Source organism: Castor canadensis, chromosome 15, assembly GCF_047511655.1.
Source record: "Castor canadensis chromosome 15, mCasCan1.hap1v2, whole genome shotgun sequence".
NCBI classification, from domain to species: Eukaryota; Metazoa; Chordata; class Mammalia; order Rodentia; family Castoridae; genus Castor; species Castor canadensis.
In genome coordinates, this window is record NC_133400.1 from 93223459 (window position 1) to 93235903 (window position 12445).

At 35.7% G+C, this 12445-nt stretch overlaps 1 pseudogene; it reads right to left on the minus strand.

Moving 5' to 3' along the window:
• Positions 1-11267: 11267 nt before the first annotated feature.
• LOC109680137 (ADP-ribosylation factor-like protein 1 pseudogene) lies at positions 11268-11910 on the minus strand (annotated as a pseudogene).
• Between the last annotated feature and the right edge of the window lie 535 nt (positions 11911-12445).

Below are 12445 nucleotides of genomic sequence, written 5' to 3' on the forward strand. Positions count from 1 at the left end.
TAACTGTTCTTGTCTATGGGCAGTTATGTGGAACATAATCAGTTAATAATTTGGTACACAGGGCTTATTCTGTAGTCTTGTGAGATTGGTTAATGTGAGCCCCTAACTGAAAAATAAGGTACCTTTTAATGTGCTCAGGAAAAGCTTTCTGTTTTCTCAAGCTGAAGGTCAGACCCTGAGAATTTTAAGTATAAAAACTATTGAATTTTCATGATTCGCTAGAGGGAATGTATAACAACAAAACTTTTCTAGCTTACATTGTAAAGTACAAATACCAATACTCATCTACTTTCCCACTCCATGAATTAATTTAATATTCAGATTAGGCTAAACTCTTGATAAAAATATATGGTTAACTTCTTTTTATTAAAAGAATTACTGTATTCCCTGAAAAAAAATTCTGCAACATTTTCTACTTTTTCCCTGATAATGAAGAATCAACTTACTTGACTCTAATTACATTATTGGGTTTCAGGTGGCTTTGAGTAAGGAATAAAATTGTGTCTGGGAGAAAATCATGATGTGCCAACCCCTTAATGTTCTTATTTTTGTCATTACAACTGGAGTGCTTAACACTTTAGGGATAAGTATAAAGAAGAACTTAACTCTATTTTTATTGTTTAATTATTCTGTTTATATTAACATATTTAAAAGGGAAAATATACATTAAGTTGAATAATAAGTATGAATATTTATGTATTACTATCGTCTAAAATCAATGTGTAAGTTTCATGGTTTTGTATATCTTACATATAGTTCATTAAAATATTCTTTTTAACCATTTCAACAAGACAGTACTGAAAACAAAGAAGGAAGCTCCCATTCCTCTCAAATTCAAAGAGAAAGAGGAGACTTTGAAAGCCAACAAGGCAGTGCTGAAAGGGGTACAAAATCTCATAAAAAGAAGACCCACATTTTTCCAGTGGCCCAAGACACTGTGTAGTTCTGGAGGAAGCCTAAATGTCCTGCAAAAAGCACCCATTCCCCCAGGAGAAACACACTGGACCTTGCTGCTACCACTGTGTTTCTCCTGACTACTAAGTTGCCATGAAACAGACAGAAGACAACACAGTTATTCTCATTGTGGAGATCACAGCCAACAAGCACCAGCTCAAACAGGCTGTGAAGAAGCTCCACGACACTGAAGTGACCAAGGCCAATGCCCTGATCGACCCTGATGTAGAGAAGAGGGCATATGTTCCACTGGCTCCTTCAAATGTGGGCAACAAAATTAGGATGATCTAAATGGAGTCCATCTGGCTAATTGAAAGTATCTATGTATACATGTATATATACAACTGATTTGTCTTTTTCTTGAGCAGAGCACTATTTTGCAAATTGCGCATGTTAGTTTAACCATAGTCCCAGTAGAAAAGTGCAATTTGTACTGCCTGCATTGCCAGGAGCTCCTAAACCTCTGGTTTGATATATTTATTAAACTCAGAAAGAGACATCTTTTGATGTAAGATGAAAGAAGTTAACCTGCATTGTGATGAATATGCAATTCTCAAACTATTTATAAATTTTAAAAATGTCAGAGCTCCTGTATGGCAGTTTAGGTAAAAGAGTTTAAAACATATTTTGGATAAACCTTGAAGCTGTTGATCTAATAATTTATCTTGCCTCAGGGTCCTTAAATAAAAAGTTCCCATTGTGGTCTTGTGGTACACACTACCAATATCACTGGGGTTAAGCAGGTGATCTCTGGGTTACACTACTGGTTCAATGTCTACTCCCTATGACTATAGCCTTCGTGAATTTCCACTTACTCAAGCAAATGCTTGTAACAAGACTCTGCTTCTTAAGTCATTAGTCCATTGCCTGGCTCAGAGGAAAGACTCAATGATTATTAATTTTGTTGTGGGAGTTATTTATTGAAACATTGCTGTGCTTTATATTATACCTTATTAGAAACAACTTAGCTGTATTAAATACATATGGTGATTATAGAAACAAATTCTTGTGCAAAATGTCACTGTATCTGACAAGAGTAAAACATACATTATCAGAATATTATGTTTACTTTCAGATATAATTTGCAGCACTTGAGGGCTTAGAATTTTAAAAAAGGAAATTGAGGGAAACTCGTGCTGGACTAAGAAGAGTATTTAGGATTTGGATTAGTAGAAGAAGGGCTCTCCTGGGCAGAGAGGAATGGGTGATGAGAGGGAGTGTTTGGTTGTAGACTTTCTGTTTTTGTCACTGGATGTATGGACTTGGTACAGTGCAAACTGCAACCCTGTGGTACCTCAAATACTGAGAGATTCATTTCAGTTTTGTGGTCAAAGCGCAGAGCAGGAATACTGTACAAGAATAAGGACACTTTGTACTCTAAGAACTTCCAAAGCTTGGAATATTTCATACATTAGATACTAGCTTATAATGAAAGTGCAAAATGCACAATGGCTGTTATTCCCTTGAGATTTAGTTCAAGTTCATAGTTTTCAATTTAAATTTCCTGAGTCATCCCAAGAATTCTTGTAGTATGATGGCATCAAAAGATTCAACAAGGTTATTTCTGACAGTGTAAAATAGGAAATTGGTCAGAGAAAGAGGAATGACAAGAGATAGCAAGGAAGTCACTGAATAAACCCAGTTATTTGCAGGAACTCTAATCTTTTCTACAATTGCTATACAGAGTTCTAATTCCCAGGCTCATGTCCAGTGACAGATAAAAGTGGTCCAGCTTTGTTTCAAATGTATTTCCTAAATTTCTAGCAAGTGATGCTCTCATATTCCCAGCCCCAAGAGAAAGTGGTTCTCCTGTTGCAATTTCATTTGCTCCCTTAATCTTTTGGCTGATAATTATTTTTAGTGTCACTAAGGTGTAAGGCATCATTAGAATCACACTACTATGGAATTCAAGGAAAGAGCAAGTTGTATGAGCACATTTTCAAGGTCAATAACTTTAGTGAAGAAGAGTAAGTTAACTATAATGCCTTCCAGTAACTAATCATTTAGCTGTTTGGAGAATAACAACCTATGATACATTCTGCCTTTCTGAGGTGTTATCAGGTGAAGAGAGAAAGATTTCATTCATATCACTAAAGATAATGCATTCATGAAAAGACAAGATGAAAAAAGATTTAACAATCTACAGTTATAAATATTTTCAACACCCAAAAAGGATATGTTTGTACGGCGTGGAGTGTTATGGATAGGGAAAGATCGAGAATGCCTGCATTACTGACTTCCAGAATGTGACTTTCGGGCAGAATACGTAGTTAAGAGGCGCAGTGCTTGCCTAAGAATGAGCAAAGCCTAGGGTTCAAATGCTCTCCTGTCTTATTTATTCTTGCCACTCCATGGATAAGAGGGAGCTGAACGTAACATACTGTACTCCCTATAATTTGTAGATTTATAAACATCAAGAATGAATTTTGAGTAGGACTGGGAAAATTTTTGAGAATCAACAAAGCAGGTAATAAAATCACAGTTTTATTGTGGAATTATATCAATGCTCAACTACAACTAAATAAGAAAGATATGGGGGACAAAGACAAAACTAAAATCCAATAAATATAAAACTGTTACAAACATGATATATATTGTTCCACATATATCAATAATCACCTTAAATATAAATGTTATAAATACTTCAACTAAAAGACAGATATTGTCAGAGTGGATAAAAACAAAAAAACTAAGTATTATCTATAAGAAACCACTTCAAATAAACTCTCAGTTTAAAAGTAAAAATATAAAGGATGATATATCATGCTTATGCTAGTCAAAGGAATACTAGAAGCATGAAACTAGGGACATACAGGAACTTTGTGAGGTGATAAAAGTGTGTGAATAGTTTTATTTTTTTTCCTTTTTCTTTTATTATTCATATGTGCATACAAGGCTTGGTTTATTTCTCCCCCCTGCCCCCACCCCCTCCCTTACCACCCACTCTGCCCCCTCCCTCTCCCCACCCCAATACCCAGCAGAAACTATTTTGCCCTTATCTCTAATTTTGTTGTAGAGAGAGTATAAGCAATAATAGGAAGGAACAAGGGTTTTTGCTGGTTGAGATAAGGATAGCTATACAGGGCATTGACTCACATTGATTTCCTGTGCGTGGGTGTTACCTTCTAGGTTAATTCTTTTTCATCTAACCTTTTCTCTAGTACCTCTTCCCCTTTTCCTATTGGCCTCAGTTGCTTTAAGGTATCTGCTTTAGTTTCTCTGCGTTGAGGGCAACAAATGCTAGCTAGTTTTTTAGGTGTCTTACCTATCCTTACCCCTTACTTGTGTGCTCTCACTTTTATCATGTGCTCAAAGTCCAATCCCCTTGTTGTGTTTGCCCTTGATCTAATGTCCACATATGAGGGAGAACATACGATTTTTGGTCTTTTGGGCCAGGCTAACCTCACTCAGAATGATGTTCTCCAATTCCATCCATTTACCAGCGAATGATAACATTTCGTTCTTTTTCATGGCTGCATAAAATTCCATTGTGTATAGATACCACATTTTCTTAATCCATTCGTCAGTGCTGGGGCATCTTGGCTGTTTCCATAACTTGGCTATTGTGAATAGTGCCGCAATAAACATGGATGTGCAGGTGTCTCTGGAGTAACAATCTTTTGGGTATATCCCCAAGAGTGGTATTGCTGGATCAAATGGTAGATCGATGTCCAGCTTTTTAAGTAGCCTCCAAATTTTTTTCCAGAGTGGTTGTACTAGTCTACATTCCCACCAACAGTGTAAGAGGGTTCCTTTTTCCCCGCATCCTCGCCAACACCTGTTGTTGGTGGTGTTGCTGATGATGGCTATTCTAACAGGGGTGAGGTGGAATCTTAGCGTGGTTTTAATTTGCATTTCCTTTATTGCTAGAGATGGTAAGCATTTTTTCATGTGTTTTCTGGCCATTTGAATTTCTTCTTTTGAGAAAGTTCTGTTTAGTTCACGTGCCCATTTCTTTATTGGTTCATTAGTTTTGGGAGAATTTAGCTTTTTAAATTCCCTGTAGATTCTGGTTATCAGTCCTTTGTCTGATGTATAGTTGGCAAATATTTTCTCCCACTCTGTGGGTGTTCTCTTCAGTTTAGAGACCATTTCTTTTGATGAACAGAAGCTTTTTAGTTTTATGAGGTCCCATTTATCTATGCTATCTCTTAGTTGCTGTGCTGCTGGGGTTTCATTGAGAAAGTTCTTACCTATACCTACTAACTCCAGAGTATTTCCTACTCTTTCTTGTATCAACTTAAGAGTTTGGGGTCTGATATTAAGATCCTTGATCCATTTTGAGTTAATCTTGGTATATGGCGATATACATGGATCTAGTTTTCAGTTTTTTGCAGACTGCTAACCAGTTTTCCCAGCAGTTTTTGTTGAAGAGGCTGCTATTTCTCCATCGTATATTTTTAGCTCCTTTGTCAAAGATAAGTTGCTTATAGTTGTGTGGCTTCATATCTGGGTCCTCTATTCTGTTCCACTGGTCTTCATGTCTGTTTTTATGCCAGTACCATGCTGTTTTTATTGTTATTGCTTTGTAATATAGTTTGAAGTCAGGTATTGTGATACCTCCTGCATTGTTCTTTTTACTGAGTATTGCCTTGGCTATTCGTGGCCTCTTGTGTTTCCATATAAATTTAACAGTAGATTTTTCAATCTCCTTGATGAATGTCATTGGAATTTCGATGGGAATTGCATTAAACATGTAGATTACTTTTGGGAGTATAGACATTTTTACTATGTTGATTCTACCAATCCATGAGCATGGGAGATCTCTCCACTTTCTATAGTCTTCCTCAATCTCTTTCTTCAGAAGTGTGTAGTTTTCCTTGTAGAGGTCTTTCACATCTTTTGTTAGGTTTACACCTAGGTATTTGATTTTTTTTGAGGCTATTGTAAATGGAATTGTTTTCATACATTCTTTTTCCATTTGCTCATTGTTAGTGTATAGAAATGCTAATGAGTTTTCTATGTTGATTTTATATCCTGCTACCTTGCTATAGCTATTGATGATGTGTGAATAGTTTTAAAGTTATATTCTTGCTGACTAAACACCAAGAGATGTCAAAGGAGATTTCATAGTGCAAGTTGCATTCTAGCTAGGCCTTGAGGGATAGTTGGAGTCCAAGAGAAGAAAGCAGGGGAAGTTTTTCATCATGGGAAAAGTGGCATGGTATTAAGGGACAAGCATGAGGAGGTAGAAGAGGATGAGGTTGTGTTAATTCACAACTGCCCATAGATAGCATACTCTTCAGTTTCTGGAAGATCATATAATGTGTGGTCAGAAGAATTGCATATTTTAAATTTTAGATGTAGGATTAAGTAAATTTGGTAAGGATAGGTAGGAAGGACTAGAAACAGAAAACACTTATAATTGGGTAACCAGGGAGGATTACAGTAAAACAAGTTTATTACCCTTGTGTTCTAAACTCTACCTCCCATCTTACAGTCTTCACTGATTTTAAAAAAAATAACAACAAAAAAACCCCAGAACTTAAATGCTTAGAATTCTAGGTCTCTGGAATTTTTGTCTCTGAAGAGACAAAATTATCAGATGAAATATTCATCTATCTATAAGTTTCACATTATAAGACAGATCCCAGTAAATCAGCAGCAAGAAAAACCATATTTGTTTGGTAGAATATGAGAAGAATTTCAGGTATTATTTTATGTTTGGGGGAGCAATTCCTTGTTAAAACTCAACCCACATCCCTAGTTCTTTCTTTTTTATCTTGTTTTTCAGATAGGGTCTCACAATTTTGCCTTGGGTGACCTTGGAAATGGATCCATCTAGCTCTGTCTCCAGAGTAGTTGAGATTGCTGTCAAGTACCACCATGCCTGGTTTGGATTACAGTAAAATTTAAACATTGAATTATAATTTTTAAGTTATATATTAAATATTATGCCTAGATATTTTTCTGAAGTATCTAAATGTTCAGATATATTTATAACAACATAAGATGTGTTGAGTTGTGGTTTTACTTCTATTGAAGTATAAATATTATAACAAAAATGTGTATTGTATCTCAAAAGCATGATTACTCAACTGGGTTATGGAGGATAGGACTGGATATGGTTTTCTCTTTGCTCTCTGAAGAGTTTTATTAAGTTATAGGTCCTCATCCTTCACTTCCTGTTTGCACCAAGTCTAGCAATCAATCAATCAATCAATGGCAAAGCTTAGAATTTTTGACCATCTTTTCTAAACATGTGCTGTTCTGCATATTCACAGGACTCTATAAATTCTCCAATATACATGGATATTTTCTAATGCCCTAATTATCCACAGAAACTCCCTTCTTAGCTATTTCCTAGGCTTATGTCATCTATACTAAGTCTAAACTGAAGTGTTTGCTCTTTGCATTACAATGCAAACCTTAAATGTTTTTGAACTTGTCTGCCTTAGTGGTTTACAAGTTAGGAAAAACATAGACAAATGCTTGCATCAATCTTCAGGGAGCTCCTACGCAGGCTGGAATGGAGAAACACAATGCTTTGCAATAGTGGTTTGCTTTGCTTTGCCAGGAATGTGGAATAGGGTCCCACACTGGGAGCATGGGAGTGTTATATTGAAGACTGCTGATCAGCTGGAAAGACAGTGAACAGGAGAAAAAAAAGTATCATAAAGTTTCTCTCTTTTTTTCTTTTCTGAATTTAGGATTAACTTGGTAACTTTGAATTATTTACTATATCTCCAAGTTGTGTGTGTGTGTGTGTGTGAGAGAGAGAGAGAGAGAGAGAGAGAAACAGAGAGAGAGAGAGAGAGAGAGAGAGAGAGAGAGAGAGAGAGAGAGAGAAACTGAGAGAAAGTCCAGACCTGGCATCCACCTTACAATCTTCCCGCTTCGCCTTCTCCAGCACTGGAGTCACAAGACTGCGCCACCACACGTGGCTATATCTCAGAGCTATGGAAAAGTTATTTCAATCTTTTCTGCTTGTTTTCCTGCATACTCTTCCATTGTGCTGACACCTTCGTGAACTTATTTGTAATGTAGAATTCTTGGTGTGGACTCTCCTGCACACCAGTCTCTACCACCCTCCACACCCCTTTACTCCAACCTTAGAAATTACTTCCTGTGAGAAGCTCCTCAATCCTGACTGAAATAAAGTAATTCTCAGAATTGCTCCCACAGAAACATTTCTGACTTCTATAGCATCTTTAATACTGCATTGTAACTTGATTTAAATTTGTCTTCTCTATCAGTCTCAATGGCTCTTAAGCTCTTTTCCTTTCTCATTCACAGTTCTGTATCTATGTCAGATCTGCATCAAAATATTTTTGAATAAATCCATAAATGAAAATGTGCTACATGTGTGTGTATTTAAAACATTATAAAACATGACAGTAGTTGCTTTTGCCTTTAAAAATTCCACAATAGTAATGAGGCACTGTAGGTTATGCCTGTAATTGGGAGGTGGAGATCTGGAGGATCTCAGTTTAAGGATATACAGGGCAAAAAGTTAACTTATTGAAACCAGTGTGGTGGCATCCACCTTCCATCCAAGATACAAGAAAAACATAAGGAAGAGGATCATGGTCCAGGTGACCTGGGAAAAAAATGCCAGACCTTATCTCAAAATAACCAAAGAAAAGACTGGAGGCTCAAGTGATGGAGTGCACGCCTACCAAGAACATGGCCTTGAGTTCAAGCCCCAGTGCCCCTTGCCCCAAATACACAATAGTCAGCTAGAAACATATGACCAGTAATAATACAATTCAATAGGCTATCCAAATCTAAAGTGAAAATATGAAAAACACTGGCTAATGAGATAAGTAGCAACCAAAATGATAAATAATAAGTTTGATAGCACAAACAAAACATACTTTAAAATAAGTATACTGAGAATATAATCATAAGAGTGGTAGAATAATAAAATACCTAGAGAATAAGCTTAATGATTTATATAAAAGTTTATAAGCAAATTTTATAACTTGAAGCAAAGTCAGAAATACTGCCTTCCTTTATAGATCAATCACTGAAATTTTTAAATTATTTCTAGTTAATAAATTAGTTTTGATATGATAAGCATATGTTTCCAATAAGCTATCATTTAAAATATAAAACATGAGAAAAATTCTTAAATTGAACTGTAGTTGTTATAACAATGGTAGGTGAATATTAAAAATCACTATTAATATTGAAATTCTTTGTTACAAAGTAAATATATGTCTTCAGAACTATACACTAAAAGCCAATAACATTCAACATTTTCCAAATATTTTTAAGCTGCTACATTCCCTTCTAGAAATTATATCACTACTACTTGATATAGCAATATAAAAAGATTCAAGTTACTTAAATTCCCCTTTCAAAAAATTTAATCATTTTATTATTGTTCTTAGCATCACTATTTTTACATTGTAGCTTTTTATGATACTCTTGACCATCTATTACTTCTTTCATGAAGCTCTGACACTATCTTTTGGCCCTGACAGTATCTATTAACTTATATACTATAAGGAGATTATTGTCTTTAGCCTTCTTTCTACCTCTCCCATACAACAAAATTTGTCAGCTGTAAATTTATTCTTGCATTGTCAAGATAGAAAACATATTATTTTTTTCTGACAACAAGGATTGGTAGATAAAAAGCCTCCATAAATTTCGTCTATTACTATGAATAGTATTGTTTAGTCAAAGAGATAGACAGTAATTCAGTGTTGACAAAGGCAAATGCCTAGATGTAAACTGTTTTGAGTTTCAAGAAAAAAAGCTAGGCAACATCATATGTACAAGTGCACTTCTCAGTTTGAACAGGTAACACAAGTGCTGTCTGACATTTTCAAGAAAACTGAGTGAAGTAGGGTTTGGGAACCAGAGAGTGAACACAAGAAAATGTCCTTAGGTAGAAAGGAACTAAAGTGTTTGAGTAATAAAATGATCATGGTTAGACCACAGGGACAGTAAAGGAACCAAATGAAGTTGAAGATGGAGGCTTAGAATAAACACATTGGAGGGATCTGATGTACCCATGGGATAGCAATTACACTTTCTTGTAAAAAGGATCACTCCAGCTTTATTGGGGTGTGTTGCAGCAGTAAGAATTTAGAAGCCGGTGAGCAGGTGCTTGCAGTGGAGAATGTAATAAGAAGTGGATGGAAATAAGAAATTTATAAGAACAGCCAGTAATCACACACTTCTTGAATGTATTCCTCTTATGTTCTTGTTTCTGACTTACTATCTCTATTGCTTACATCTGATTCCATTTTCATTTTTGAACCCATTACTTTTGGAGGATGTCAACACACTCATCTGATTTGCATCAATTCTTTTTCAGACCTGCATAAGATCGCTGATAGTAAAGATGCCTTTTGGAATCCTAAGTTATGCCTACAAGTTTTCACATGTCATATTTTTCTTTTCTTTTCTTTTTTTAATGATTCTTTAAGTAAATTTTATTTCCTTTCATGTTCACATTTTTCTTTGTTTTGTTGTGAATTCCATCAGAAATAACCACTTGAGACTGTTTTTTACAATATCACTGACTACTTTCATTAGAATAAGTAAGTTTTCATAGACATTATTGTGAATGTTCTATGACTACATTTGCATAATTTTAAGATTTATATTGTCTGTGGTGATAATGTTGGAATGTTCAGGAATATACAGCACATTTACGAGTCTAGCTTCTAACCCAAAAGTCTTGTCTTCCCCACCAGTAGGTGGCTATGGGACCCCCTTGGGTCCACATCCATAAAGTGTTAACACTACAACCTGTCCCACCTATCTCATGGGGTTCCTATACAAATTGATTAAGTCAATATATGTAAAATTATTTCAACATTATAAAGCTCTATAAAATGACAATTACAGATAAAGCAGTGAAGGTATCCTCCAAAATAAAATTCATACCTGTGACCAAAAATTTTCAATGAGATAGCTTAAAATAAAATGGTTCATTAAGCAAATGAAGGACATATAATACAGATATATATGTATATATACATATACATATGTATATACATGTACACACACACACACATATGCATATGTATGTTCCTAACCTACTCTACTGACTGTAATCCTTGGAAGTACTTAGTTCATTTTAAGGGGAAATAAATCTCAGTTAATTTACCTGTTAGTTTACAAACAAGATGCAACCACTTGGGGCAGTGTTTCCCCCCAAGCGGAGTGTATTATTTAATGGAACTCTGTGAATAAGAACTCCACACAAATGGAATATATACCTTAGCACAATAACGCAGAAAAGAAATATTTTCCATTATATAGAACATTCAAGTGATTCAATAAAGTCACCCATCGAACCAAATACTTACTTTTATATTTATTAGACATGCTGCAGTATGTTCTGCATATTGTCAACAATCATTGTTTTCATATTTAGTCATCTGAAGCACAGATGACTGTTTCCAGAGGGAGATGTGATGAAGCCTTTGCTTCAGAGGTGCTGAAGTGATTGAACGACTGCTTTTTAATGTTTCAACTAAACATTTCATTACCTCACCAAGGTCAGTGCCTTTGGTGGCTGTTGTTTTGAATGTCTGCCATTTTTTGATTCTTCAAAGCCAGTAATCCAGGTGAATTTCCCATTCCTGAGGGATTCGTATACTCTGCATGTTCTGCTTATTTCCAATCATCACTAGTATGGCTTTTCTCAGCTCTTCCTCCTCTGACATGGCAACCAGCTCTGATCTGGAAATGCCATTCGGTCTCTGCCAAACCTGTCTATTACAAAAATGACTGCATCTGTGCTTGAATAATATCTCCAGTGTGGCTTGACACTTGCTTGTCCTCCCAAGTTCCAAACTGGAACTTTATGGGTATTTGTATGTCACTGTCTCCACATTAGCTCCAATGGTAGGAATAGGAATAACAATATCTCCCACCTGTAATCTGTACAAAAATTGGATTTTTTACAGCACCATCTACTTCCAAAATTAAAATTCTCATTTCCCAGGTTCCAAAAAGACGGGAAAAAATTCTTGAGGAAAAGCCACTCATGATGAATCCCTGTTCATCCTCACCAGTCCTCACAGACATGCTTGGACTCCACAGTGACTCTTATTCCAGACTCATTGCCACTACCTCCGCGCACCTTGGTATCTTCCCAAGCCTGGTCCACCAGGAATTCCCATGTCAGACTCCCTTATTTTTCATTTTATTAGTTTTCTTTTTCACTAAATAAGACTAAGTCACATTTTGTTTTGGTCTGTTTTATAAAAAGGAAATGTATGAGTTCATATTCTAAACTCTTACATGACTGGATACGACGCTTGTTTTGTTATAAAGATGCAACCTATTCTTATTTAATTTTCAGAACGCTGACTAGAAGGGTGGTTAATTGCTTTTTCTCTTCCCTTGCTGAATTAGCTATGTGTGAATGAGAATTGGCATCCTTTTGTGTATTTTATTTTGCCTCTTCCTCTCTGGTGATGCTTCAATGTCTACGATACTTGTGACTCAGGTGAGATGAGGAGAAGTGCATGTCTACGGTGTATATATGACAGGTTTGCTCTATGGGGACTTCTTCATGGTG